Source organism: Balaenoptera borealis, assembly GCF_965194805.1.
Source record: "Balaenoptera borealis genome assembly, chromosome: 6".
Classification (NCBI taxonomy): Eukaryota; Metazoa; Chordata; class Mammalia; order Artiodactyla; family Balaenopteridae; genus Balaenoptera; species Balaenoptera borealis.
The window spans coordinates 37,591,915-37,618,184 of NC_138863.1; the positions used below are offsets into that span (position 1 = coordinate 37,591,915).

General features: G+C 38.1%; 1 protein-coding gene and 1 long non-coding RNA gene across 4 annotated transcripts in view; one reads left to right on the forward strand and one right to left on the reverse strand.

The window, feature by feature from the left end:
• The window catches only part of LOC309631268, a 46,680-nt gene extending 38,591 nt beyond the window's left edge, over positions 1–8,089 (forward strand). Inside the window, exon 3 of the long non-coding RNA XR_014246163.1 lies at positions 14–8,089. This is a non-coding gene — a long non-coding RNA (uncharacterized lncRNA). The remainder of the gene's footprint in view (positions 1–13) is intronic.
• Positions 1–26,270, reverse strand: part of PLCL1 (phospholipase C like 1 (inactive)) — a 388,297-nt gene that overhangs the window by 252,420 nt on the left and 109,607 nt on the right. The window lies entirely within an intron of this gene.

A 26,270-nucleotide genomic window follows, 5' to 3' on the forward strand; every position in this document is an offset into this window, starting at 1 on the left:
AAAATCACAGTAGGTGTGGAAACTTTGGGGGTGGGGACAGCATACCCACTTCAACCAACCTTCTCTTGCACCTTCAAGCAAGAGAAAAGCCCTTAGGTTTTCCTGGTTATTAGAAATTAAGTTTTTTCCTGATTTGAAAAAAGGTTATCTATGGCAAACCTTTCACTTTGCAAGCAACCAATAAATAATAATTGAATAGAAAATAAAAACACCAGTAAAAGAACAGAAGACAAAGAGATAATAATAAAAACTGAGAGGAAATGCCAATCACTCAATTTATCTTGCCCAGATTCTTCAGAGATTTTGTACCAAGGTCCAAGGACTGTTCTTTCACACACTCATGGAAGCCACAGCATCTTTTGCACTCAAATATTTCTGAATATTTAGACTCTTGGACAGTGCATTCAAACGAATAACATTAAATTGCCTGCCTCAATCTTTTTTCTTATTCTTTTCTTAATTTCCCCAACTAAGATTTATTTTATTTCCTCCAAGTGTCCATTCCACTTATTGTTAATCATTACTTGCCTTACTCCTCTTATAAAAGCAATCATGATCTTTAGCTCCATTTCACCTAAACTTGGAATTTAATTTGTACTGCTTAATACATCCTAAAACATTTCTTCTGCAAAGTCAGTAAACTCTTCTGCATTGATTTAGTCACTTAGTGAATATTTATTGACCACTTACTATATGCCATTCACTATTCTAGATGCTGGGAATATAGCCGTGATCAAGCCACACAAATTCCTGCTCTCAAGAACGAATTTAAATTTTAGTGGGAGGGACAGATAACAGACACATGTACATCAGGAAGTATTAAGTACTATAAAGAAAAGTGAAGCAGTAAATGACTAGAGAGTACTAGGGGGAGAGCACTATTTTCAGTAGCATGGTGAAGGGTGAAGTGGGGGAACAAACCCTACAAAAATCTAGAAGAACATTCCTGGGAGAAAAATACCTAACTGCCAAGGCCCTGAAGCAGGAGCCTGCTTGATCTGGTCAATGAATAACAGTGGATAATTAGAAAACTCTACAGCTCATCAGATTACACCAGCTGAAGACTTCATTTAATTAAGGTTCATAAACTTTCTACTATTTTTTTAAGTTACTTTCTCAGTAGAAATGGCCCTGTAAAATGCAAAATCATCTAAACTATACTGTCCCCTTGAATTAATTATTGCTGATAACCATAGGTATTCAGATAGTTCCAGATGGACAAAACTTGGCACTAAAGCATCCTAGATGTGACATATGACTTTGTGTGGTAGTAATTCAGTTCCACCAAAGTCACCAGTTTACAATCTCTGAGAAGAGTAGGGGAAGAATAATAAATGGATCAGGAACAGAAACCTAAAGAATAAAGGGTAGGTGAAGAAATCAGGTCAATCGTCAGAGGGAAAAGTCAGAAAGTTAGGAAGAGAATCAAAAAAAAGTATAGTATTAGAGCATTCAAGGAAAGAGAGAGTTTAAAGAAGGGAATAATTAACAGTTTCAAATTTTATAAAGCATCAAATAAGAGCAGGACCAAAGAATTCTTTAGATTTGGCAAAAAGGTCACTGGAGATCTTTGCCAAGTCAATTTACCAAAATAGCAGTAAGAAAAATTTGATTTTAATGGAGACTCTGTTTTGCTCAACCCTCTATTCCCAGGGCCTAGAAAACAGTACCTGATCTGTCCACTGGACACTCAATAAATATTGAAGGGCAAATAGGAATAGGACAAAAAGGAGACAGAAACATGCAGTGTTATTTTGGTCAAAGAGAAAGTATGTTGGTGTGGTGATGACAATAACAAAACTAGTAATATTTTGTGAGTCCTTAAGATATGGCAGGCACTGTGCTAACTGCTCTGCAGTGCAATATGCAGTGTGCACAACTTTATGGAGTAAGTACTATCATTATCCTTATGTTACAGTTGAGGAAACAGAGGCTGAGAGAGGTGAATGTAACCAATTTATGAGTGCCAGAACTTAGATTTGAACCCAGGATGTTTGAGTCAAAGATGAAGGAAACAAAGAAACACACACATACACACAAACAATCTCATTTTTTAAATTTATTTATTTATTTGGCTGCGTTGGGTCTTTGTTGCTGTGTGCGGGCTTTCTCTAGTTGAGGCGAGCGGGGGCTACTCTTCATTGCGGCGCGCTTCTCTTGTTGCAGAGCATGGGCTCTAGGCGCCCAGGCTTCAGTAGCTGTGGCGCACAGGCTCAGTAGTTGTGGTGCATGGGCTTAGTTGCTCCGCAGCATGTGGGATCTTCCCAGACCAGGGATCTAACCCGTGTCCCCTGCCTTGGCAGGTGGATTCTTAACCACTGCGCCACCAGGGAAGTCCCACAATCTCATTGCAATAAATTATAGGTTTTATGAGAAATGTTCCATCAGGAACATGAAACAGGAAAGGAGCACAAATTTAGGGATGAAGAGGTACTTCTCAGATGGAAGAAGGGCCAAGCATGAGTGTTCTCGGAGTGATGCCAAGATCAGCCTCTCTGTACATTTTATAAATGGACTAGAAGAGACTGAGTAATCTGATGTTTCAAATTTTGCAAATGACACATTGAGCATCTCTAGGGTGTGAAATGCCAACCTGACAAAAATAAAACAAAGTATACTTAGAGAGTGACGTGCTCTAAGTTCATAGGACCCAAGAGTGGGATCTGGCAACTCCATGAAGCAGGTAGGTGTCTCTCCAATTTCATTTTGGTACTGCTTCCCTGTTGAGTGTGTCTCACTGTCCCCCAATCTACTGAGGCCCTTGGATGTGGTAATCTATCCCAGGGCAAAGCTAAGGCCCCCAAGGACCCATCAAGCCAGCCAAGGACTAAAATTCAACCTGATCAAAGGCTTGGGGTTCAGGATAGGCTGTCAAGCTCTGTGGACTAGTAAGAGCCCAACCAGGCCTAGTCCTCAAGGAGCAGATGCCAGAACACTGTGCTAGGCTCCACCTCCTCAAAGTGGACATAAGCCTCTCCAGCCAACGTGCCTGGTTACTCTACATGGAGATGGTAAGCCTGCTGGACTCATTACTACGACACATGGCACAAACTGAAATACCAACATGTTTAACAGCTTCTTAACCTAAATGGGATTTAAGGTAAACTAGAGCCACTTCTAAAATGACAAAGAAGATTGGTTTCAGCCATCAAATGCTTCTTGAAGCAATATTGTATATGCAGTACTAGATCTGAATAGATCACAGGCCTGAAGTGTATGAAACTTTTCATATAACATATTTAGCAGCTAGCAGACCTCAGAGTAACAAATGTGTCTCTTAATACTTCTCAATTTATAATGCACATTCACCTGACATCCAGAAACCAACAATCCTTATGTTTTGGGTCACTATAGTGATTACAGTATCTTTAAAAAATGTTCAGTAACAAACATCTCTATTGAATTTAAGCCAAAATTAGTAATAATTTTGTTTGTTTTCATCCCATTTAATCCATATTTTTAAAAAATACAAGGGATAAGTACTCTTATTATCCTGATTTTACAGATAAGGAAACTGAGATTTGGAGAAGCTATGTGACTTAGCCAAGGCCACATGGCTATTAGTTGGTGGAGCAGGTACTCAAACCTTTGGGCAGTTTGATTCCAGAACCACAATCTGAACCAAAAACACTCTATATTGCATCCATTCTCTTCTACAAAAATAAAACTTCATTATTATATATGTCCTTATACATTAATCTGCAAACCGACCAATGTCAAATCAAATCCTCTAATCTAGCACAAGTAGATACTACATATAACAGATTAACCAAAACAAAAAACAAAAAAACGGGTCACTGTCTCATCCCCAAAAGTATCATTATGAAAATGTTCATCTATACTTTGTAGCTTAATCAGAAAATACTAAAAGCAATACTGTATATAGTTTTCCAAATGAAAATGGTATGTGTGCCTTAAATACCAAATCTTAAATTTAGGGATTTTTATCCTCTTTCCATCGGCTCTCAAATACAGGGAGTGGTTTCAGGACCGAAGAGCACTATTGGAGAGTCACCAGAGATCATGTGCCACAGTTCTCCCAGATAATATTTCCATGTACAACAAGATCAACTACTCTGCAGAGATGAAAATTCCATCTAGGAAAAAACCACCAATGAAAGGAAAACAAACTCAAAGCTGTTCTAACATTTTCACTAAATTATACGTAAACAAAGACCACCAAACATTAAGCAGCAAAAGCGGTGGCTTGTAGAAAATGAGCTTGGAAGTAGTCAGATGTGTGAAAATCATGTGGATGTGCAATTTAATATGCCTGATGTTAAACGCCCTTCACACATTTTACACTTCTACTACATACAAAAGCCATTTCATACTGTTTACTATTGGTATAGTCTTTACCTTTTAGAGTCACATACTGAAATATTTGTGGATGAAATGATATGATTTGCTTCAGAACAATCCATGTTGGGAAAAGAAGGCGGTGGAAGGAGGAGCAGAGGAGACAGAACAGGCCATGAGCTGTGAATTGTTGAAGCTGTGGGATAGATACAGGAGGACTCGCTATATGGTTCTCCTTATGTTTTATTTATACTATTCTACTTATTTAAATCTGACACATCCCACAATGAAAGTTTTTTTAATCTGTTGAAGAGTTTTTAAAGTATTTTTACACTGTGTTTATTTTGGTATATATTTGTACACCGAATAAAATAATCTCTGAGAACAATTTAAAATTCAGAGTGTGAGCAGAATACAGATGCCTCCACTAAGTCGTGTACAGTTTATAATCTACCTCACTGAGTTCAGTGAAAGCCTGGGACAACTAGGTCAAAGTCATGGGTTCCATTTTTCTTAAGACCTAGTTTGATTTCTTCTGTTCCTCAGCTTTATAATTCTAATGTCAGCTAGCCACCTCAAAAATGTATTTTTTCCTGTAAAACAAAGGGTTCTATACAATCCTTGAATGAGAACAGCAATTACCAATAAAAGACTTCATTATATGTGACAGTATCACCAAAAGATGATCATCTCAGTAGGAATTGCAGGGTATAGTTCCAATATGCTTTTAAACCACCATGCCTTAGAACTTCCACTGATGTTTTTCATTCTCCTTCAAGTCTTCTCATTCAAAGCCCATATTTCACATGTTAATTTTGGTTCTCCTGATCATTCTATGGCACCAAACTGCAAAGTTCCCAATGTTTCTTCTATTAAATACAAATGGCATTTGTGTGGTGAGATCCAACTTATTACTGAAGTGCTTCTTGGTTGTTGACTAAATTTGGGCAAAAAAAAAAATGTTTTCAAGGTATGCTGCTTAAAGTAAACATAATGAAATTTGCTCATTGAAACTAGCAAACCAAAAGGATGGTAGCATTTAATTTTATTTTACAACCTGCTTTATAAATATCACAATACTATCTGTATCAGAAAGTAGCCCTTATTGACTTCATTAAGAATTACATGAATTTCCATATATGAAAATTTGGTTACATGTATATGAAAAATATACAACAAAAAGAAAAATTAAAATGATCTTTGATTTACCCATATTCTTATTTTAGCTTACACATCGAAATTAGAGTTTTCCTTTCAAAATGGCCTTATGATGGCACTTTTTATACTTTCTCTGAATCAAGATAGCTTACTGGGGTGGGATGAAGAGGAAAGGAGGGTAGAGAAAGATAGCAGTGGATTTCATATTGAGGGAACACTTTTAACCTGAGTAGAGATATCCTTTCTCCAAAGTGATAATGATAATTTAATTGGGTACTTGCCTTTCTTTCATTACACAGGATTGCTGTGTATTTAATCAGAAGGGAAGTCCACTGGGCCAAAATTTCTAAATTACTTCCCCTTTCCCACTGACATTGTTTTATCTGCAACAAAAACTAAAGTTTTTTATCAAGGGAAATAGATAAACTGCTTCCAAGTTCAACAAGCCAGGGTACTGTAGGGGAAGCAAGGAACTACAGAGAGAAAAAGGAGCTAAAAACACAACAAGTACCTTCTCTAACCCCAGCTCTGTGGTGCTGCCAGTCACATGGGTCACATCATGAATCCTCATAGGAAAAACAAGGAGATTGTGGTTCAGGAGGTGACCCAGGACTATAACACAAGTGCGTCTGACTCCAAAACTTCTCTTCCTACACCACTAAACTGGGAAAAGGAACATGTGTCATCATTTTGCTATAATTTAAACAAGTAGCTTCATGAACAGGCCTGTGCTTGTCCACAGAAACACTCAGCTCTAGACAAACACACAACCCAAGTCCTGCTGATCCTAGACAACCATTCTTAGAGACAGCAAACACATTTTAATTCCTACTCATTCCTAATTTATAAGCATGCAGAAAATGAATGTCTACAAAGGATGATAAAGTAATTGTGTAACTATCTCACGAATAATCTCATGAAATAGATATGCTGGTAAAGAACTACTAAGCAAAAAACAAACAACCCAACCTCCCATAACACCCCCCCATGTTATTACACCAAAATATGTGATATGGAAGTTATTCAAATTTGACTTTCTTAGGAGGTGATCAGGAAAAAGCTGCCTAGCACTCAGAACAAATAATCACAAATTTCACACAGTGGCAAGAATGTACAGGGATGTTCAACTGGTGTTTATCCAATGCTGTTTGCTCCATATGGAATTACAGTAAGACTGTGACAGACACCGTAGGCTGGCTTACTCAACACCCATTGCCAACCACCTTTCTCCCTTGCCTTCCTCTACTTTTAAGGCTGATGAAGCTAGTATTGACTTTCCTGCCTCTTTTATAAGGTGTGGGAAGGGGACAGGAGATTCAAGTCTCTGGCCAATATGACGAATAGAAGTCAGCTGGTGAAATTTCTGGGCGGCTTCTGATTTTCCTGATAAGAGGAACAGATAAAGTTGCACCCCCCACTACTGCACACACACTCCATCCCTTTCTGCCCAAAGCTGGGGCAGCCATCTTGCAACTATGAAGAGGCAAACATGAAGACAAAAGTCAGTGAGTACAAGAACGGCAGAGCAAAATGTCAGAAAGAGTCTGGGTCACTGAGCAGCAAAACCAGCACCAGAAACTGCTAGCTCCAGGTTTCTAATTATATGAAAACACTGGACACCTATTTGTTTAAGCCACTTTAAGTCAAGCCTTCTATTGCTTAAAGTTAAACCTTTCCCTAACAGATAAAACAATGTCAGTGGTAAGTACCCAGTTAAAGTCTAACTAACTTAAAGCATTCAAGCCCCTAACTCACTTTGAGTTTGAGTTTTGCATGCTGAGATGGATAATACACTGGACTCTAAACCAGGTATTGACAATGTCTTCTTTTGACCTTAGGCAAATCATTTCACCTCTCTGAGCCTCAGTCTTCTCACATTTCTAAAACAGGGATGATGATGTCTGCCCTGCCTACATCACAGGATTGTTATGAGGTCAAATGAAAGGCCTGACTCTGAGTAAACCCTAAAGTGCATCATGAATGTAAAAGTTGTATGCTCCTTGTACAGTATACCTTTAGTTGCCACCTCTCCCACTCCCAAATCCTACAGCAAATATACTATGGCACTGAGTTTACTGAAGAACACTAAAAATATATAACTTAATGGGTTTTTTAATTGTTCTTCCCTATAGGATATTTATGCTACCTGTCTAGCCAACACAGAATCTATACACCAAAGGGGTTCAAATATAATGGAGACACAGGTTAAGTGTAGTCAAGGCAAACAAAAGAGGTACTTTAAAGTTACAGATATTCTAAATCCTACTTTTTAATTCATTGGTTGGTTGGTCATACTTGATTAAGAAATTTGATTGAAGAATGACTATACCGAAGATGGCGTACTAAAAGGACGTGGAATTCGCGTCTCCTCACAACTAGGGCACCTACCAGGCACTGGTGGGGGACCATGGACACCTAAGGGGATGGGAGGAACCCCCAGCAAGTGGTAGGACATGGGGCGTGGGGGGGAGTGAAGGGGGAGGAGAAGTGGAGGCAGGATAGGTCTGGCGTCCCTGAGGGGCGGCTGGGGGAGGGGAAGGAATCCCATGCCCAAAGGGGGAAATTGGGGAACCATTGGGAGGGCAGAGGATCAAAAGGGAACATGGCAGGTTTCTCCTGCCCATTTGGGCCCCCGGGAACCTGCTGAGATCCCGGGCCTGACCCTCTGCCCATCTAAGCCCCGTCCAGCTGTGCAGGTCCCGAGGGAGTGGGAGGGAGGGAAGGGGGAGCAAAAGTAAAGGCCAGATCTCTGGCACTGGCACCCCTGAGGGGTGGCTGGGAGAGAGGAGGAGTTCCTACACCCAGCGGGACCACCCATGGTTAGGGGTCCAGCAGGGATGGAGGAGACCCTGGAGGAGACGGTGGGGGGTTTTCAGAGGAACGGAAAGGAACAGGGCCAGTGCTTTCCCTGTTGGGCTCCTAGGCCTGATCCTCTGCCCTAGGAGCTTCCCTCCTGCCATGCAGAACCCAAACCCCACCCCTACACCCCCACCCAGGGCCCTACCTCTACACTCAGAGACCCCCTCCAATGAGCTGGGCCTAAACCCCATCCACACACCCTCACTCAGAGCCCGACCTCCAAACTCTGGAAATCCACACTCCAGAGGCCCTCCTTTGGACATGCTGCCTCTCCCCTTCCACACAGGTCATAAGCAGAGGCTCTGCCCCATGCTTGAACATCAACCCGCCTAGGCCCCGCTCCAGACTCAAATGTCACCCCCCACCTGCCTAGGTCCCGCCCCACCCTAAACCCCGCCCCTGCCTAAGTACCACCCCTGCCTAAACTCCACCCCCATAGCCAAGGCTTTTTTTTTTTTCCTCTTTTAGATTGGTGTTCTGTTTTACCTTGTTGATTCATTGTTGTAGATTCTTTTATATTTTTATTTTTCCTAATAAATCTTTTATTTTTCTAATTTTACTTTATTCTTTATACGTTGTTATTGTTCTCTCCTTCTGGCTTGTTCTCCCCCTTAAAACAATTAAAAATAGTTGTTTATTTTAATTACAATTATTTAATTACAATATTTTAATTACAATTATTTTAATAAAATACAACAATTTTACCTTCTTGCAGTTGTTTCAATTATAGTTTTATTTTTCCTAATATACTTTTTATCTTTCTAATTTTAATTTGTTTTTTATTCTTTGATATTGTACTGCTCCTTTTTTCTCTCTTTCTTCCTTTTTCTTTTTTTCCACACCACAAAGCTTGCAGGATCTTGGTTCCCAGGCCGGAGGTCAGGCACGAGCCCCTGTAGTGGGGGCTCCAAGTACAAACCGCTGGACTAACAGAGAACCTCAGACCCCAGTGAATATCAATCAGAGCAAGGCCTCCCGGAGGTCCTCATCTCATCACCAAGACCCAGCTCTATCCAACTGCCTACAAACTCCAGTGCTGGACATCTCAGGTCAAACAACCAGTAAGAAAGGAAAATAGCACCACCCATCAAAAAAAAAAAAAAAGGAAATGACAAAAAAATATTTTACAGATGAAGGAGCAGGGTGAAAACCTAAAAGACCAAATAGATGATGATGAAATAGGCAACCAACCTCAAAAAGAATTCAGAGTAATGATAGTAAAGATGATCCACAATCTCAGAAACAGAATGGAGAAAATACAAGAAACATTTACCAAGGATCTAGAAGAATTAAAGAGCAAACAAACAGTGATGTACAACACAATTACTGAAATTAAAAATACTCTAGAAGGAATCAATAACAGAATAACTGAGGCAGAATAACGGATAAGTGAGCTGGAAGATAAAATGGTGGACATAACCACCAGGGAGCAGAATAAAGAAAAAAGAATGAAAAGAATTGAGGAAAGTCTCAGAGACCTATGGGACAACATTAAACGCACCAATATTCAAATTATAGAGGTACCAGAAAAAGAAGAGAAAAAGAAAGGGTCTGAGGAAGTATTAGAAGTGATTATAGTCAAAAACTTCCCTAACATGGGAAAGGAAATAGTCAATCAAGTCCAGGAAGCACAGAGAGTACCATACAGGATAAACCCAAAGAGAAACACACTGATACACATATTAATCAAACTATCAAAAATTAACTACAAAGAAAAAATATTGAAAGCAGCAAGGGAGAAGCAACAAATAACATACAAGGGAATCACCATAAGGTTAACAGCTGATTTTTCAGCAGAAAATCAGCAAGCCAGAAGGGAGTGGCAGGACATATTTAAAGCGAGGAAAGGGAAAAACCTACAACCAAGATTACTCTACCCTGCAAGGATCTCATTCAGATTCAACGGAGAAATTAAAACCTTTACAGACAAGCAAAAGTTAAGAGAATTCAGCACCACCAAACCAGCTCTACAACAAATGCTAAAGGAACTTCTCTAGGCAGGAAACACAAGAGAAGGAAAGACCTACAATAACAAACCCCAAACAATTAAGAAAATGGTAATAGGAACATACATATTGATAATTACCTTAAATGTAGATGGATTAAATGCTCCAACCAAAAGACATAGACTGGCTGAATGGATACAAAAACAAGACCTGTATATATGCTGTCTACAGAGACCCACTTCAGACCTAGGGACACTTACAGACTGAAAGTGAGGGGATGGAAAAAGATATTCCATGCAAATGGAAATCAAAAGAAAGCTGGAGTAGCAATTCTCATATCAGACAAAATAGACTTTAAGATAAAGACTATTACAAGAGACAAAGAAGGACACGACATAATGATCAAGGGATCAATCCAAGAAGAAGATATAACAATTGTAAATATTTATGCACCCAACATAGGAGCACCTCAATACATAAGGCAAATGCTAACAGCCATAAAAGGGGAAATCGACAGTAACACAATCATAGTAGAGAACTTTAACACCCCACTTTCACGAAAGGAGAGATCATCCAAAATGAAAATGAATAAGGACACACAAGCTTTAAATGATACATTAAACAAGATGGACTTAATTGATATTTATAGGATATTCCACCCAAAAACAACAGAATAAACTTTCTTCTCAAGTGCTCATGGAACATTCTCCAGGACAGATCATATCTCGGGTCACAAATCAAGCCTTGGTAAATTTAAGAAAATTGAAATTGTATCAACTGTCTTTTCTGACCACAATGCTATGAGACTAGATATCAATGACAGGAAAAAATCTGTAAAAAATACAAACGCATGGAGGCTAAATAATACACTACTTAATAACCAAGAGATCACTGAAGAGATCAAAGAGGACATCAAAAATCACCTAGAAACAAATGACAATGAAAACACAACGTCCCAAAACCTATGGAATGCAGCAAAAGCAGTTCTAAGAGGGAAGTTCATAGCAATAAACTCCTACCTCAAGAAACAAGAAACAACTCAAAAAAACAACCTAACCTTACACCTAAAGCAACTAGAGGAAGAAAAACAAAAAGAAAACCCAAAGTCAGCAGGAAAGAAATCATACAGATCAGATCGGAAATAAATGAAAAAGAAATGAAGGAAACAATAGCAAAGATCAATAAAACTAAAAGCTGGTTCTTTGAGAAGATAAACAAAATTGATAAACCATCAGCCAGACACATCAAGAAAAAAAGGGAGAAGACTCAAATCAATAGAATTAGAAATGAAAAAGTAGAAGTAACAACTGACACTGCAGAAATACAAAGGATCATGAGAGATTACTAAAAGCAATTGTATGCCAATAAAATGGACAACCTGGAAGAAATGGACAAATTCTTAGAACAGCACAACCTTCCGAGACTGAACCAGTAAGAAATAGAAAATATAAACAGACCAATCACAAGCACTGAAATTGAGATTGTGATTAAAATGTACTTGAGGACACGGGGATGGGGAAGGGTAAGGTGGGACGAAGTGAGAGAGTAGCATTGGCATATATACACTACCTAATGTAAAATAGATAGCTAGTGGGAAGCAGCTGCATGGCACAGGGAGATCAGCTCGGTGCTTGTGACCACCTAGAGGGGTGGGATAGGGAGGGTGGGAGGGAGACGCAAGAGGGAAGGCATATGGGAATATACGTATGCATATAGCTGATTCACTTTGTTATACAGCAGAAACTAACACAGCACTGTAAAGCAATTATACTCCAATAAAGATGTTAAAAAAATGCTACAAATAAAAATAATGATACAAATAAACTTTTTTGCAAAAAAAAGAAGGAACGACTATACCAAGAAATAACCAATAGTGACTTTGTGACTCAATACAGTTAACCAATTCAAATCTCTTATTCTGTGAAAGCTCAAGAGCATTTCTCAGTTCTTTGAAAAGGCTTAAGATTTAACTCAAAAACTGGCTCCAAGTTACATACACATATTGGATGGCTCCCCATTTATACTTTCACATAGTAAATCATAAGTAAACAGATGTTATTGCATAGAGAAAGGAGTCAATTGAAATACAACTTTGTTGTGTAACAGATTTGCAAAGTGAGCTTACCAAAGTCCTAAGACCATAAAGCACATTCACATGTAAAGAATAAAATGGAAATCCTCACTTAATTGAAACCCTCTACTAGCACATCTTGTATGCCAGTGTAGTCTACAGACCATGGCCATCAACATCACCTGGAAGCTTGTTAGAAAAGCAGGTCAGCTCTCCCATCTGCCCAGACCTACTGAGTAGGAATCTATATTTAAACAAGATCCCTGGTGATTCATAAGCACATTAAAAGTTGAGAAGCACCGTTCTCTGCCCAACCAGCATTAAGGGATCTATTTATTGTTGATAAAAATCCCCAGCAAACTAAGAAGAGCTAACTACCTTTGTACAGAAGCTAGGAAAACGCTTCCATAATAGTCTGCCCTTCTGATTAGTTTACCTAAAACACAGTTCTAATAATGACACTCAAAATTTTCAGTGACTTCCCATCACTTACCACATAAGTCTAAAGTCCTTAGTTTGATAGTCAAGGTCCGCTATCATGTGGTGTTCCACCCGCCTTATGCCTATTTCTCAAAGTGTAAAGGGAAGACCACCTGCAACAGAACCACCTGGGGCCTCACCCTTGACCCTCTGAATCACGTTCTCTATGGGAATAAAGCTGGGAAGGAGTGATCTTAACCAGCTCTCCCAGGTGATTCTTGGGAAAAAAATCGCCCAACCTTTCAGGACTAAGTCTCTCATTCTCGGTCAAGTTCCTCCAGATGCACCCAAGCAGGGGGGCACTCCATCCTTAGTGCCAACACTGGCCCCACACACAGGTCTGTTGTCCACCTCACACAGTATTACAATTACATGTTTCCATGTCTGTTTCCCCTTTGAGTCCCTGAATGTGGGAAATGTGTACTATGTATCCTTGTATCCCTAACATTTACCACATTGTGTGGCACAGTAGGTGTTCAATATTTGCTGATTTACTGCAGCACTGTTCATACTAGGATAAAAAGAAACTGAAACAAGCTTAAGCACCATCATTTGGGAACTACCTAAATTAACTACAGTACAACCATCCAGTGGAATGCTATGCATTCATTAAAAATGATGACATTGATGATTTATTGATTGGAAGGATACCCCAATCTTTCCTTTTTTATAGCAAAATAAAGCAAATTGCAAATATAGTACAAAATGATCTTAAAGAATATACACGAAAACATTAACAGTGGTTATCTCTGATTGGTGGGACTGTGAATGACATTACTGTCTTCTTTATATCTATTATTTGAATTTTTCACAAGTGTGCATAATATTTTTTACATTTTAAAGCTATTCCTATTTTAAATGCTTATGGAATGAGTGTCGTTATAGTAAATGATAGCTTCACTTATTCGGCTTCCAAGGACAGAGATTTCCAAAGGTTGGCAATGATCCAAATGTTGGCAATGATCCAAAGGCCGGCAGTGTTGTTGCTAAGAAGAAGAATGTAGGAAATGGGTAGTCCTTAGCAACTGGCTCCCACCAACGTTCCTCTTATTGTCTGGTATTTAGAAAAATATTTAAATGTCCTTTAACATCTTCTTACATAATACATTTCTAATAAAAACTGTGGCTTTCAGTGGAAACAATTTTGACAATATCAATTAGCCTCAGCCTAAAGAAATTACCTGTTGTCAGTTTTTTCAGTTGTGAAAATCAGCTTCCAACCACATCACACTTTCTCTGTTGGCTCTTCTCTCACTTTTCATAATGTTCACTGTCCAAGATGATTTGTTAAATACTATGTTTTACTTTATTTAGCATGATACCAAAAATGGATGTCCTTGCACATGTCAATGACTTTCAGTTACTATCACCAAATTGGGGCATTGCTTCTGCTATGAGAAGGGTAGGTGAGAAGAATGAAAGGATGCCTCCAGCCTTTTTCGTTCTAATATAAGGAAAACCTTCAAGCAAAATTCATTTCAATTAATTTTTTACATGAAACAAAGATGATTTGAAGAAAAATAACTAAAACAAATTAAAATTATACCTCCAACAACAGGAAGAACATGTCAATTAATCTGGTATTTTTTTTCATTAATTTCAACATTCACCTTAAAGCAAAAGCAACACAAGGAGATTTACAAAGAGGTAAAAACAGAAATAATTTCATTCATCACCAGTAGGATCTTACTACAGTTTGGATCAATTTTGAACGCTTTGAATATATACTCTGCTTGAAGAATAGCAACAGAAAAATATGGATTATTATAGATTAATAGCTTGAACACTTTTCCTACTTAGGTTCTCCTAAAATGTCCTTACTACATTAAAACATAAAGTAAATAGATGAAAAAAAAACTTTAAAAGGCTTGCTAGAATATTATAATTCAGTAAATTGAAATATAAAAATTTTTAAAGCCATTTTTTTAACCTAGCTCAAAATAATCTCTCCAAAAAGGCAAGATGTGACTACAACTTATTATTCCCTAGGTTCAAGAAACATGACTGCTCATTTGACAAGTTTAGAAGAAACGTAGCTATTGTCATAAACCCGAAACATGCAGACATGCAACCTATGCTTCCAAAATGTCACAGGAGGTCAAAGGGACTCTAAACAGGAGGGAGGAGACAGAATGAGTTCCTCCCTTTTGTTCTGCAGTGACCACATTACTCAAGCTAGTTACTTTGCTTCTCAGAATTTCTGACTTCCTTACCTGTAGAAACAGGCATTGGGCTAGATGAATTCTAGGTTCTTTCCAGATCAAAAAAAATTTAAGCTCTAATTCTACACATTCTCTCCACACACATACAACCTGAAAATATCATATTTTTATAATATATGAAAGCTACAAATAAAAGAACTGCATTTTTGCAGATTTTTTCCACTAAAATTCTGAAAAAGGAAAATAATAATTCTACCATTTTAACATAATTATTTCACTTCTCAAATATTAGTATCATCCTTTATTACTCATTAGCATTATTAAACCATGCTTTTTTTTTCTCTAGTCTCATGACTAGAAAAAACTTTGCCTTTCCTAACTATTGAATCAGCAGGAATCATGAGATGAACTAAAGGCAGAAAAATATCTGAGATGTGATCATTAGTTTTGTTTCCCAAAAAAGCAAGGCAGAAATTCTAATTTCCCAAAATATTATATTTCAATGTAAAAGATAGCTCACTTAAAAAAAAATAGCTCACTTATCAAATCAGTAATAAACATTAATATTCACTTAGTACTATTTATAAAGCACTTTCACATGTATGATGTTACCAAACCTTCATGACTCTATGAGGAAATATTGTAACCATCCCCACTCTATAGCTGAGGAAAGTGAGACTCCCTGACATTAACTGTCCAAGTTCATAAGGGTAGAAAGCACCAGATTCATGACAACCTCCTGACTTTTCCTCTGAATCTCTTGCTCTCTCTGTGACATTCCATCAGTTCATAAATCTTTGTTTCAAATGAAGCACATTTTCACCTAATTTAAAGTCAAAGGTTGCTCCTAAAAACCTTAAACAGTTACTTGGGAACAAATATTTAAAACATATATGACAGAAGAGGGTTAATTTCATATCTTAATATATTTTGCGTCTTTACAAATTAAAAAAAAAAAAAGAAAAAGACCAACATCTCACAAGAAAATTAGAAGAGAAAGATAACCAAAGAGTTTACAAAGAATTCAATGTAAATAACTTTGAAATATTTGAATTAAAAAGACTTAATCTCAGTCAATTAAATGACTTCAAGTAAAAATAAGCTTCATTTTCTCACTATCTTATTAACAAATTTAAAAAATTGGTCGCGTGCTGACTCGACCGTGGTTTAGGGAAAAAGTTACTCTCCTACACCATCACGGAGAATGCACTGGTTAAAGCTTTCCTGAAGGGCAAATTTCCATATGTAGCAGAACTGAAAACATATAGCCTTGACACACAGCAATACTACTACTAGAAAGTTATTATTTACTTTATTTATGTGGGCAAAGAAAAAAATGCTCATCATGTAAAAGATGTTCCTGAGAGCATCAGTTATTACAGCAAAATACTGAAGACGATGAAAATGTCCACCCATCTGAAATAATGTAAATAAACTTTGTGTACCTCATACAACAGATTACAACAGCCCAATGTAAAACACTACATTTTTTCTTAAAAAAAAGCGGAATACTACTGTATACTCCTCATTTGTGTATGGAAAAAAAGAATGCAAGGGGATCATACAATAAGATCTGAGCTAGTGCTCGGTTGCCAGAATATTAAAATATTTCTGGAAAGATACCCAAGAAATTCCCCTATAGAGAAGGGAACTGAGGACTCAGGATTCTGGTTAGGGAGGAGGACTTACATTTCAGTTTTGTTTTTGTTTATTTTTTGAATTTTATTTAATTTATTTTTTTATACAGCAGGTTTTATTAGTCATCCATTTATACACATCAGTGTATACATGTCAATCCCAATCTCCCGATTCATCCCACCACCACTCCACCCGCCACTTTCCCCACTTGGTGTCCATACGTTTGTTCTCTACATCTGTGTCTCTATTTCTGCCCTGCAAACTGGTTCATCTGTACCATTTTTCTAGGTTCCACACATATGAGTTAATATATGATAATCGTTTTTCTCTTTTTGACTTACTTCACTCTGTATGACAGTCTCTAGGTCCATCCACATCTCTACAAATGACCCAATTTCGTTCCTTTTTATAGCTGAGTAATATTCCATTTTATATATGTACCACTTCTTCTTTATCCATTCGTCTGTCGATGGACACTTAGGTTGCTTCCATGTCCTGGCTATTGTAAATAGTGCTGCAATGAATATTGTGGTACATGACTCTTTTTGAATTATGGTTTTCTCAGGGTATATGCCGAGCAGTGGGATTGCTGGGTCATATGGTAGTTCTATTTTTAGTTTTTTAAGGAACCTCCATACTGGTCTCCATAGTGGCTGTATCAATTTACATTCCCACCAACAGTGCAAGAGGGTTCCCTTTTCTCCACACCCTCTCCAGCATTTGTTGTTTGTAGATTTTCTGATGATGCTCATTCTAACTGGTGTGAGGTGATACCTCATTGTAGTTTTGATTTGCATTTCTCTAATAATTAGTAATATTGAGCAGCTTTTCATGTGCTTCTTGGCCATCTGTATTTCTTCTTTGGAGAAATGTCTATATAGGTCTTCGGCCCATTTTTTGATTGCGTTGTTTGCTTTTTTAATATTAAGCCGCATGAGCTGTTTATATATTTTGGAGGTTAATCCTTTGTCCGTTGATTCATTTGCAAATATTTTCTCCCATTCTAAGGGTTGTCTTTTCATCTTGTTTATGGTTTCCTTTGTTTTGCAAAAGCTTTTAATTTTCATTAGGTCCCATTTGTTTATTTTTGCTTTTATTTCCATTACTCTAGGAGGTGGATCAAAAAAGATCTTGCTGTGATTTATGTCAAAGAGTGTTCTTCCTATGTTTTCCTCTAAGAGTTTTATAGTGTCCAGTCTTACATTTAGGTCACTAATCCATTTTGAGTTTATTTTTGTGTATGGTGTTAGGGAGTGTTCTAATTTCATTCTTTTACATGTAGCTGTCCAGTTTTCCCAGCACCACTTATTGAAGAGACTGTCTTTTCTCCATTGTATATCCTTGCCTCCTTTGTCATAGATTAGTTGACCATAGGTGCGTGGGTTTATCTCTAGGCTTTCTATCTTGTTCCATTGATCTATGTTTCTGTTTTTGTGCCAGTACCATATTGTCTTGATTACTGTAGCTTTGTAGTATAGTCTGAAGTCAGGGAGTGTGATTCCTCCAGCTCCATTTTTTTCCCTCAAGACTGCTTTGGCTATTCGGGGTCTTTCGTGTCTCCATACAAATTTTAAGATTTTTTGTTCTAGTTCTGTAAAAAATGCCATTGGTAGTTTGCTAGGGATTGCACTGAATCTGTAGATTGCTTTGGGTAGAATAGTCATTTTCACAATAGTGATTGTTCCAGTCCAAGAACATGGTATATATCTCCATCTGTGTGTATCATCTCTAATTTCTTTCATTAGTGTCTTATAGTTTTCTGCATACAGGTCTTTTGTGTCCGTAGGTAGGTTTATTCCTAGGTATTTTATTCTTTTTGTTGCAATGGTAAATGGGAGTGTTTCCTTAATTTCTCTTTCAGAATTTTCATCATTAGTGTATAGGAATGCAAGAGATTTCTGTGCATTAATTTTGTATCCTGCAACTTTACCAAATTCATTGATTAGCTCTACTAGTTTTCTGGGGGCACCTTTAGGATTCTCTATGTATAGTATCATGTCATCTGCAAAGAGTGACAGTTTTACTTCTTCTTTTCCAGTTTGTATTCCTTTTATTTCTTCTTCTTCTCTGATTGCCGTGGCTAGGACTTCCAAAACTATGTTGAATAATAGTGGTGAGAGTGGACATCCTTGTCTTGTTCCTGATCTTAGAGGAAATGCTTTCAGTTTTTCACCATTGAGAATGATGTTTGCTGTGGGTTTGTCGCATATGGCCTTTATTATGTTGAGGTAGTTTCCCTCTATGCCCACTTTCTGGAGAGTTTTTATCATAAATGGGTGTTGAATTTTGTCAAAAGCTTTTTCTGCGTCTATTGAGATGATCATATGGTTTTTCTTCTTCAATTTTTTAATATGGTGTATCACATTGATTGATTTGCGTATATTGAAGAATCCTTGCATCCCTGGGATAAATCCCACTTGAGCATGGTGTATGATCCTTTTAATGTGTTGTTGGATTTTGTTTGCTAGTATTTTGTTGAGGATTTTTCCATCTGTATTCATCAGTAATGAACATAGGTCCTTTTTTGGTAGGTCCTTTTCTTCTCTTGTGTTTCCCACTTGGAGAAGTTCCCTTAGCATTTGTTGTAGAGCTGGTTTGGTGGTGCTGAATTCTCTCAGCTTTTGCTTGCCTGTATAGCTTTTGATTTCTCCATCGAATCTGAATGAGACCCTTGCTGTGTAGAGTAATCTTGGTTTTAGGTTCTTCGCTTTCATCATTTTAAGTATATCATGCCACTCCCTTCTGGCTTGTAGAGTTTCTGCTGAGAAATCAGCTGTTAACCTTATGGGAGTTCCCTTGTATGTTATTTGCCATTTTTCCTTTGTTGCTTTCAATAATTTTTTTTGTCTTTAATTTTTGTCAATTTGATTACTATGTGTCTCGGCGTGTTTCTCCTTGGGTTTATCCTGCCTGGGACTCTCTGCACTTCCTGGACTTGGGTGGCTATTTCCTTTCCCATGTTAAGGAAGTTTTTGACTCTATCTCTTCAAATATTTTCTCGGGCCCTTTCTCTCTCTCTTCTCCTTCTGGGACCCCTATAATGCGACTGTTGCTGCTTTTAATTTGTCCCAGAGGTCTCTTAGGCTGTCTTCATTTCTTTTCATTCTTTTTTCTTTATTCTGTTCTGTGGCAGCAAATTCCACCATTCTGTTTTCCCGGTCACTTATCCGTTCTTCTGCCTCAGTTATTCTGCTATTGATTCCTTCTAGTGTAGTTTCCATTTCAGTTATTGTATTGTTCATCTCTGTTTGTTTGTTTTTTAATTCTTCTAGGTGTTTGTTCTTTAATTCTTCTAGGTCTTTGTTAAACATTTCTTGCATCTTCCTGATCTTTGCCTCCATTCTTTTTCCGAGGTCCTGGATCACCTTCATTATCATTATTCTGAATTCTTTTTCTGGAAGGTTGCCTATCTCCACTTCATTTAGTTGTTTTTCTGGGGTTTTATCTTGTTCCTTCACCTGGTACATAGCCCTCTGCCTTTTCATCTTGTCTATCTTTCTGTGAATGTGGTTTTCATTCCACAGGCTGCAGGATTGTAGCTCTTCTTGCTTCTGCTGTCTGCCCTCTGGTGGATGAGGCTCTCTAAGAGGCTTGTGCAAGTTTCCTGATTGGAGAGACTGGTGGTGGGTAGAGCTGGGTGTTGCTCTGGTGGGCAGAGCTCAATAAAACTTTAATCCACTTGTCTGCTGATGGGTGGGGCTGGGTTCCCTCCCTGTTGGCCTGAGGTGACCCAACACTGGAGCCTACCTGGGCTCTTTGGTGGGACTAATGGCTGCCTCTGGGAGGGCTCACGCCAAGGAGTACTTCCCAGAACTTCTTCTGCCAGTTTCCTTGTCCTCACGGTGAGCCACAGCAACCCCCTGCCTCTGCAGGAGACCCTCCAACACTAGCAGTTAGATCTGGTTCAGTCTCCTATGGGGTCACTGCTTCTTCCCCTGGGTCCTGATGCACACACTACTTTGTGTGTGCCCTCTAAGAGTGTAGTCTCTGTTTCCCCAGTCTTGTCAAAATCCTGCAATCAAATCCGCTAGCCTTCAAAGTCTGATTCTCTAGGAACTCTCCCACTGCTGGACCCCCAGGTTGGGAAGCCTGACATGGGGCTCAGAACCTTCACTCCAGTGGGTGGACTTCTGTGGTATAAGTGTTCGCCAGTTTGTGAGTCACCCACCCAGCAGTTATGGGATCTGATTTTATTGTGATTGCACCCCTCCTATCATCTCATTGTGGCTTCTCCTTTGTCTTTGGATGTGGGGTATCTTTTTTGGTGAGTTCCAGTGTCTTCCTGTCGATGATTGTTCAACAGTTAGTTGTGATTCTGGTGCTCTCGCATGAGGGAGTGAGAGCACGTCCTTCTACTCTGTCATATTGAACCAATCATCTCCTCATTTCAGTTATTTTAAAATTTAACACTATTTGAAAAGTTTAATGCTTTGCCTGCGTAGTGATTATTTGTGGGCTGCAGGCAGATCCCATGCTTATACTCAACTTGGCTGATATAAAAATTCAATTAGATAAAATAATATATGTTAAAGCATTTTGCAAACTGAAGAGAATATGCAAATGTACAGTTCAGGAAGACTCAGCACCTACTGCTTCAAGCTAAACTATGCTTACTGGTAAGCACAATTCCTCAATAGACACTTCATGATGAATTGAAGAATTCTCTATTAAAATGCAAATATCCCTCTAAGAGCTAATACCTTTAATCAGTGCTTCTCAAACCTTTCCACTAAATTGTCCCTAATGTCAAAGATACCGAGCTCCGTCCCCAAGAAACCTAGATGGTCCTCAAACTTTAACTATCTCTAAACTTTTTGGTAGAAAAATATTTTTCTCACAATCCTTCTAATAAAATTGACATTCCAGGAAGATAAATTAGGTTAATCCTGAGGCCTTGCCCAAGCAACTAGGATATACCCATTTGAGAAATTTGACTTTAAAGGATATGTGTTAACATCTTAGCAGAGGAGACTTTAAATATGAGATAAAGGGCACTGAATAAAAAAGGAGGAGGAAAAAAATACTGGGATCAAACAGTTGGTGACTTAATCCTCAGAGTCACCATTCTTTCCATAAGTTACTGAACTTCTACTGCAGCTACAGTCCCTTGCCCTCATAAAGCTATAGTTCTTAATTCTAATAGATACTGGAAAATTTGCCCTTCTAAGAGGTTTTAACCAATGCATTCTGCACTGATGGTGTATGAGAGTGCTTCTTCTCCCACACTGTAGTCAATTTAGCACATGGCCAAATTTTTTTTCTAGCTGGGTGGAGGTACATGTCAAGCACTGAATCAAATATAATTAGAAAGTGGGACAGAGGGTAACTTAGACATGAGGTTAGAAAGAACTATTTTATCTAGGTGGTCAGTGAAGGCCTACCTGAGGGAAGGATATTTGAGCTGAGACCCCACTCAAATATTGCATTAGCCATACAAAAATGGGAAATAATGCTCCAGGGCAAAGGTGTGAGGTAGTGTTACCAGACTCAATGGGTCAGTCACTTGGGGTACATACATAGCCATTGAACATGCCAAGCACTTTCGGCATGGAAGCATTTATTCCTTGTGACAAGTAAGGAGACAAAGAGACAGCTCTCAAAGCACTGACTCCCTGAAGAGCAAGACCAGGGAAGTTTTAAGCTAAGCATGCATGCATTTTCATGAAAGGGCGAGAGTAATCTCCCGTGTAGAAGTGGAGTTCTAGATGTGCTTGTGCAGTGTGACAACAAGCTCAAACAAACATTGCATGTTTAAAAATGGCAGCAATCCCTGCCCTTGTGGTGGAGATTTCAGCATTAAAATGAGGCAAAGGTCACTCTAGGTTGACAAAATCCAGGCACCTCATTGAGTGAAGTCATGGGGGTTAGCAAAGGTCAGCATCATCATTCCGTAGGCTCCAGATACTCCAGTGGTTGAGTGCTAGAAAGGGTTTGGATCCTGCAAAACTGCTCAAGAATGTGCTTCAGGCTGATCTTTACCTTTGAAACAGAACTGGGGGTCTTTATGACTGATTTATTATCTTTTCTACGGTTACTTCTCTTGCCTGATAACAGTCATTTGTTCCTGCATTCTTTGTTCTTTTTAAAATCATAATCACTGAAACCTATTCTTGTTCAACACAAAGACGGAGCAGGCCATAGTTCCTCTTTCTCCCAATCATCAGTAAAGAGAACACAAAGGGTTCTGAAATTCATGCTCTGGTTCTCAACCTAAGCTTGTCTATAGTGCGTGTTACAACTTCTCTCATTGCCTTTTATTTTACTGCTGTAAGATATGACATACTCTGGTTTGACCCCACCCCTTCCTTATTACTCTCTCACTAACAGTAGCCCATACTTGGTACATTCAAGGGACAGAAAGATGGCCACTATGATTGGAGCATGAAGACCTGGGGATGATAAGTTTAGAGAGACAGGGGCCAAACCATGGAAGGCCTTGTAGGACAAGATAAGAAGGTGGCACTTATTTTTATTACAATGGGAAGCTATTGGATGGTTTTAGGCAGGAAAGTGATATGATTTCACTTATTTTTTGAAAAAATCATTGTGTTTATCATGCAGGCAATGTTCTGTAGAGAAGCAAGACAAGAAACAAGAAGACCAGTCAGGAGGCAACTGAAATAACCCAGACGAGAGATAATGGTGACTTGAATTGTGGATTTAATAGTGAAGATGGAGAGACGGTTCAGATTTAAGGATATATTTCAGAGCTGTGGGACTTGGTGTTTATTTGGATATGAGGTATAAAGAAAAGAAAGGAATGGTGAATGAATCCCAAGTTCTTAGACTGAGCTATCTGGTGGATGGTGGTACCATTTACTAAGATAGGGAGAGGATGGGGAGAGGTGTTCTGTTGTGAACATTGTGGTCAAGACTCCTAGTTGCCACCCAAAATGCACTTACCACATCTTCCTAAGTAACCAAACCCCAATTTTATTCCAGCTAAAAGACTACATTTCCCAGCCTCTTCCTACTGCTAAGTGAGGTTATAGAATTAAATTCTGGCCAATAAGAAATAAGTAAAAGAGTTTATAGGACTTCTAAAACAGCTAAAAGAGAGCTAACTCATCTGGGAGTTGTACCTTTTTTGCCTTATGTGCCATCTTCCTTCATACTGCTTGTAATGAGGAAGATGGGTGGAGCTACAGCAGCCATCTAAGTCATGAGGTAACCTTCAGAATGGAACTCACATGTTGAGCATGGCTGATAAAAGAGTTTAACTGGAGCCTAAATTGGTGATTTCAGGGAGCAGACACACCAGTGCTGGACTGCCTATCTCTAGGCTTCTTTTAAGTGGAATATATTCCTGTATATTTACAGTTATTTTGAGTTTTCTGATCATGCAGTCACACAAAATCCTGACTGATAAATCCCAGTGTAAAGAGAGGCATGATATCACAGAAAGACAAATATTATATGATATTGCTTATATGTGGAATCTAAAAAAAGGGGTACAAATGAACTTATTTGCAAAACAGAAATAGAGTCATGGATGTAGACAATAAACTACAGTTACCATGGGATGGGGGGGAGAGATAAATTGGGAGATTGGGATTGATATATACACACTACTACATATAAAATAGATAACTAATAAGAACCCGTTGTATAGCACAGGGGACTCTACTCAATACTCTATAATGGCCTATATGGGAAAAGAATCTTAAAAAATAAAGAGTGGATATATATATATGTATAATTGATTCACTTTGCTGTACACCTGAAACTAACACAACATTGTAAATCAACTATATTCCAATAAAAATTTTTTTTAAAAAGATAGACATGATATGCCTATTCAATAGTAGAGTCCCCATTTTAAGGATGAGGAAACTGAAAGTCAAAGAAGTTATTTGCCCAATCAGTCAGCTTGAGATAGAGGCAAAATTTAAACTGAAAGTAGTCTGACTTCTAAGTTCATGTTTTTATACTATACCACCCTGTACTAAAAAAGAGAAGCAGAAGGAAGGCAACAGAGTCAAATGTTTCCAATAGCACAATCATGTCTAGGAACAGTTTTGCACATGGTACCCCAAAATATCTCTGCTCAGTCTAATATAAGGAAGAATCATTTTCTATATAAAAGTGTTACTATTTATATGTATATAAATGTCAGTATTGTATCATGCTTGCTTTACCCTTTTTTTAAAGGCAATATGTATTTCTTTAACTTTTATTTTATATTGGAGATTAACAATGTTGTGTTAGTTTCAGGTGTACAGCAAAGTGATTCAGTTACACATATACATGTATCTATTCTTTTTCAAATTATTTTCCCATTTAGGTTATTACAGAATATTGAGCAGAGTTCCCTGTGCTATACACTAGGTCATTGTTGGTTATATGTTTTAAATATAGAAGTCTGTACATGTCAGTCCCAAACTCCCAATCTATCCCTCCCTCCCACCCTTTCCCCCTGATAACCATAAGTTCATTCTCTAAGTCTGTGAGTCTGTTTCTGTTTTGTAAATAAGTTCATTTGTATCACTTTTTTTTTTTAGATTCCACATATAAGCGATATATATTTGTCTCTCCGTGCCTGAGTTACTTCACTTAGTATGATAATCTCCAGGCCCATCCATGTTACTGCAAATGGTATTATTTCTTTCTTTTTAATGGCTGAGTAATATTCCATTGATATGTACCACATCTTCTTTGTCCATTCATCTGTCAGTGGACATTTAGGTTGTTTCCATGTCTTGGCTATTGTAAACAGCACTGCAATGAACACTGGGGTGCATGTATCCTTTTGAACCATGTTTTTCTCTGGATATATGCCCAGGAGTGGGATTGCTGGATCGTATGGTAGCTCTAGTTTTAGTTTTTTAAGGAACCTCCAAACTGTTCTCCATAGTGGCTGTACCAATTTACATTCCCACCAACAGCGTAGGAGGGTTCCCTTTTCTCCACACCTTCTCCAGCATTTACTGTTTGTAGACTTTTTGGAGATGGCCATTCTGACTGGTGTGAGGTGATACCTCATTGTAGTTTTGATTTGCATTTCTCTAATAATTAGTGATGTTGAGCATCTTTTCATGTTAAAGGCAATATATTTTTAACTATATTCACCAGATCCAATCAGCCCTTGATTTATTTCTATTGTATTAAAATGCTACTTTACACTTGACAATAATATAATATTGTAAATCAACCACACTTCAATAAATAAATTAATTAATTAAATGCTACTTATATTTATGCATTTATCTCTTGTTATTAAATATATGCTGAACTTCATTCTGAATTCCTCTTGCCATACTAAGGTAATTCTGGATTCTAATATGTACTCCAACACTGAGCCAGGATTTTCCCTTACATGACCTATTAATTATGCCCCTTGTAGGATAGTAATAAATTCTCCACAGTTCCCAGCACCAACAGGCCTTACTAGCAGTTCATTTTGACCACAGTTTCGTGGTTTATTGATGATTATCTCGAGAAACAAATGCTTTGTACAATAAAAACATTAGGCACCTATTACTCCTTTCTCAATCTACCAGTTTTGTCCTACAAAAGAGAAAAAAAGTCAGATTATTGAAGCAAGACTTGTTTCTTATAAGGTCAAGTAAACAACTGGCTTAAACTTTAGGTATTCCTACATAGTCAAAAGGGTAGGATTTTTTCTTTTTTCATTGAAGTGTAGTATATGCATTGTGA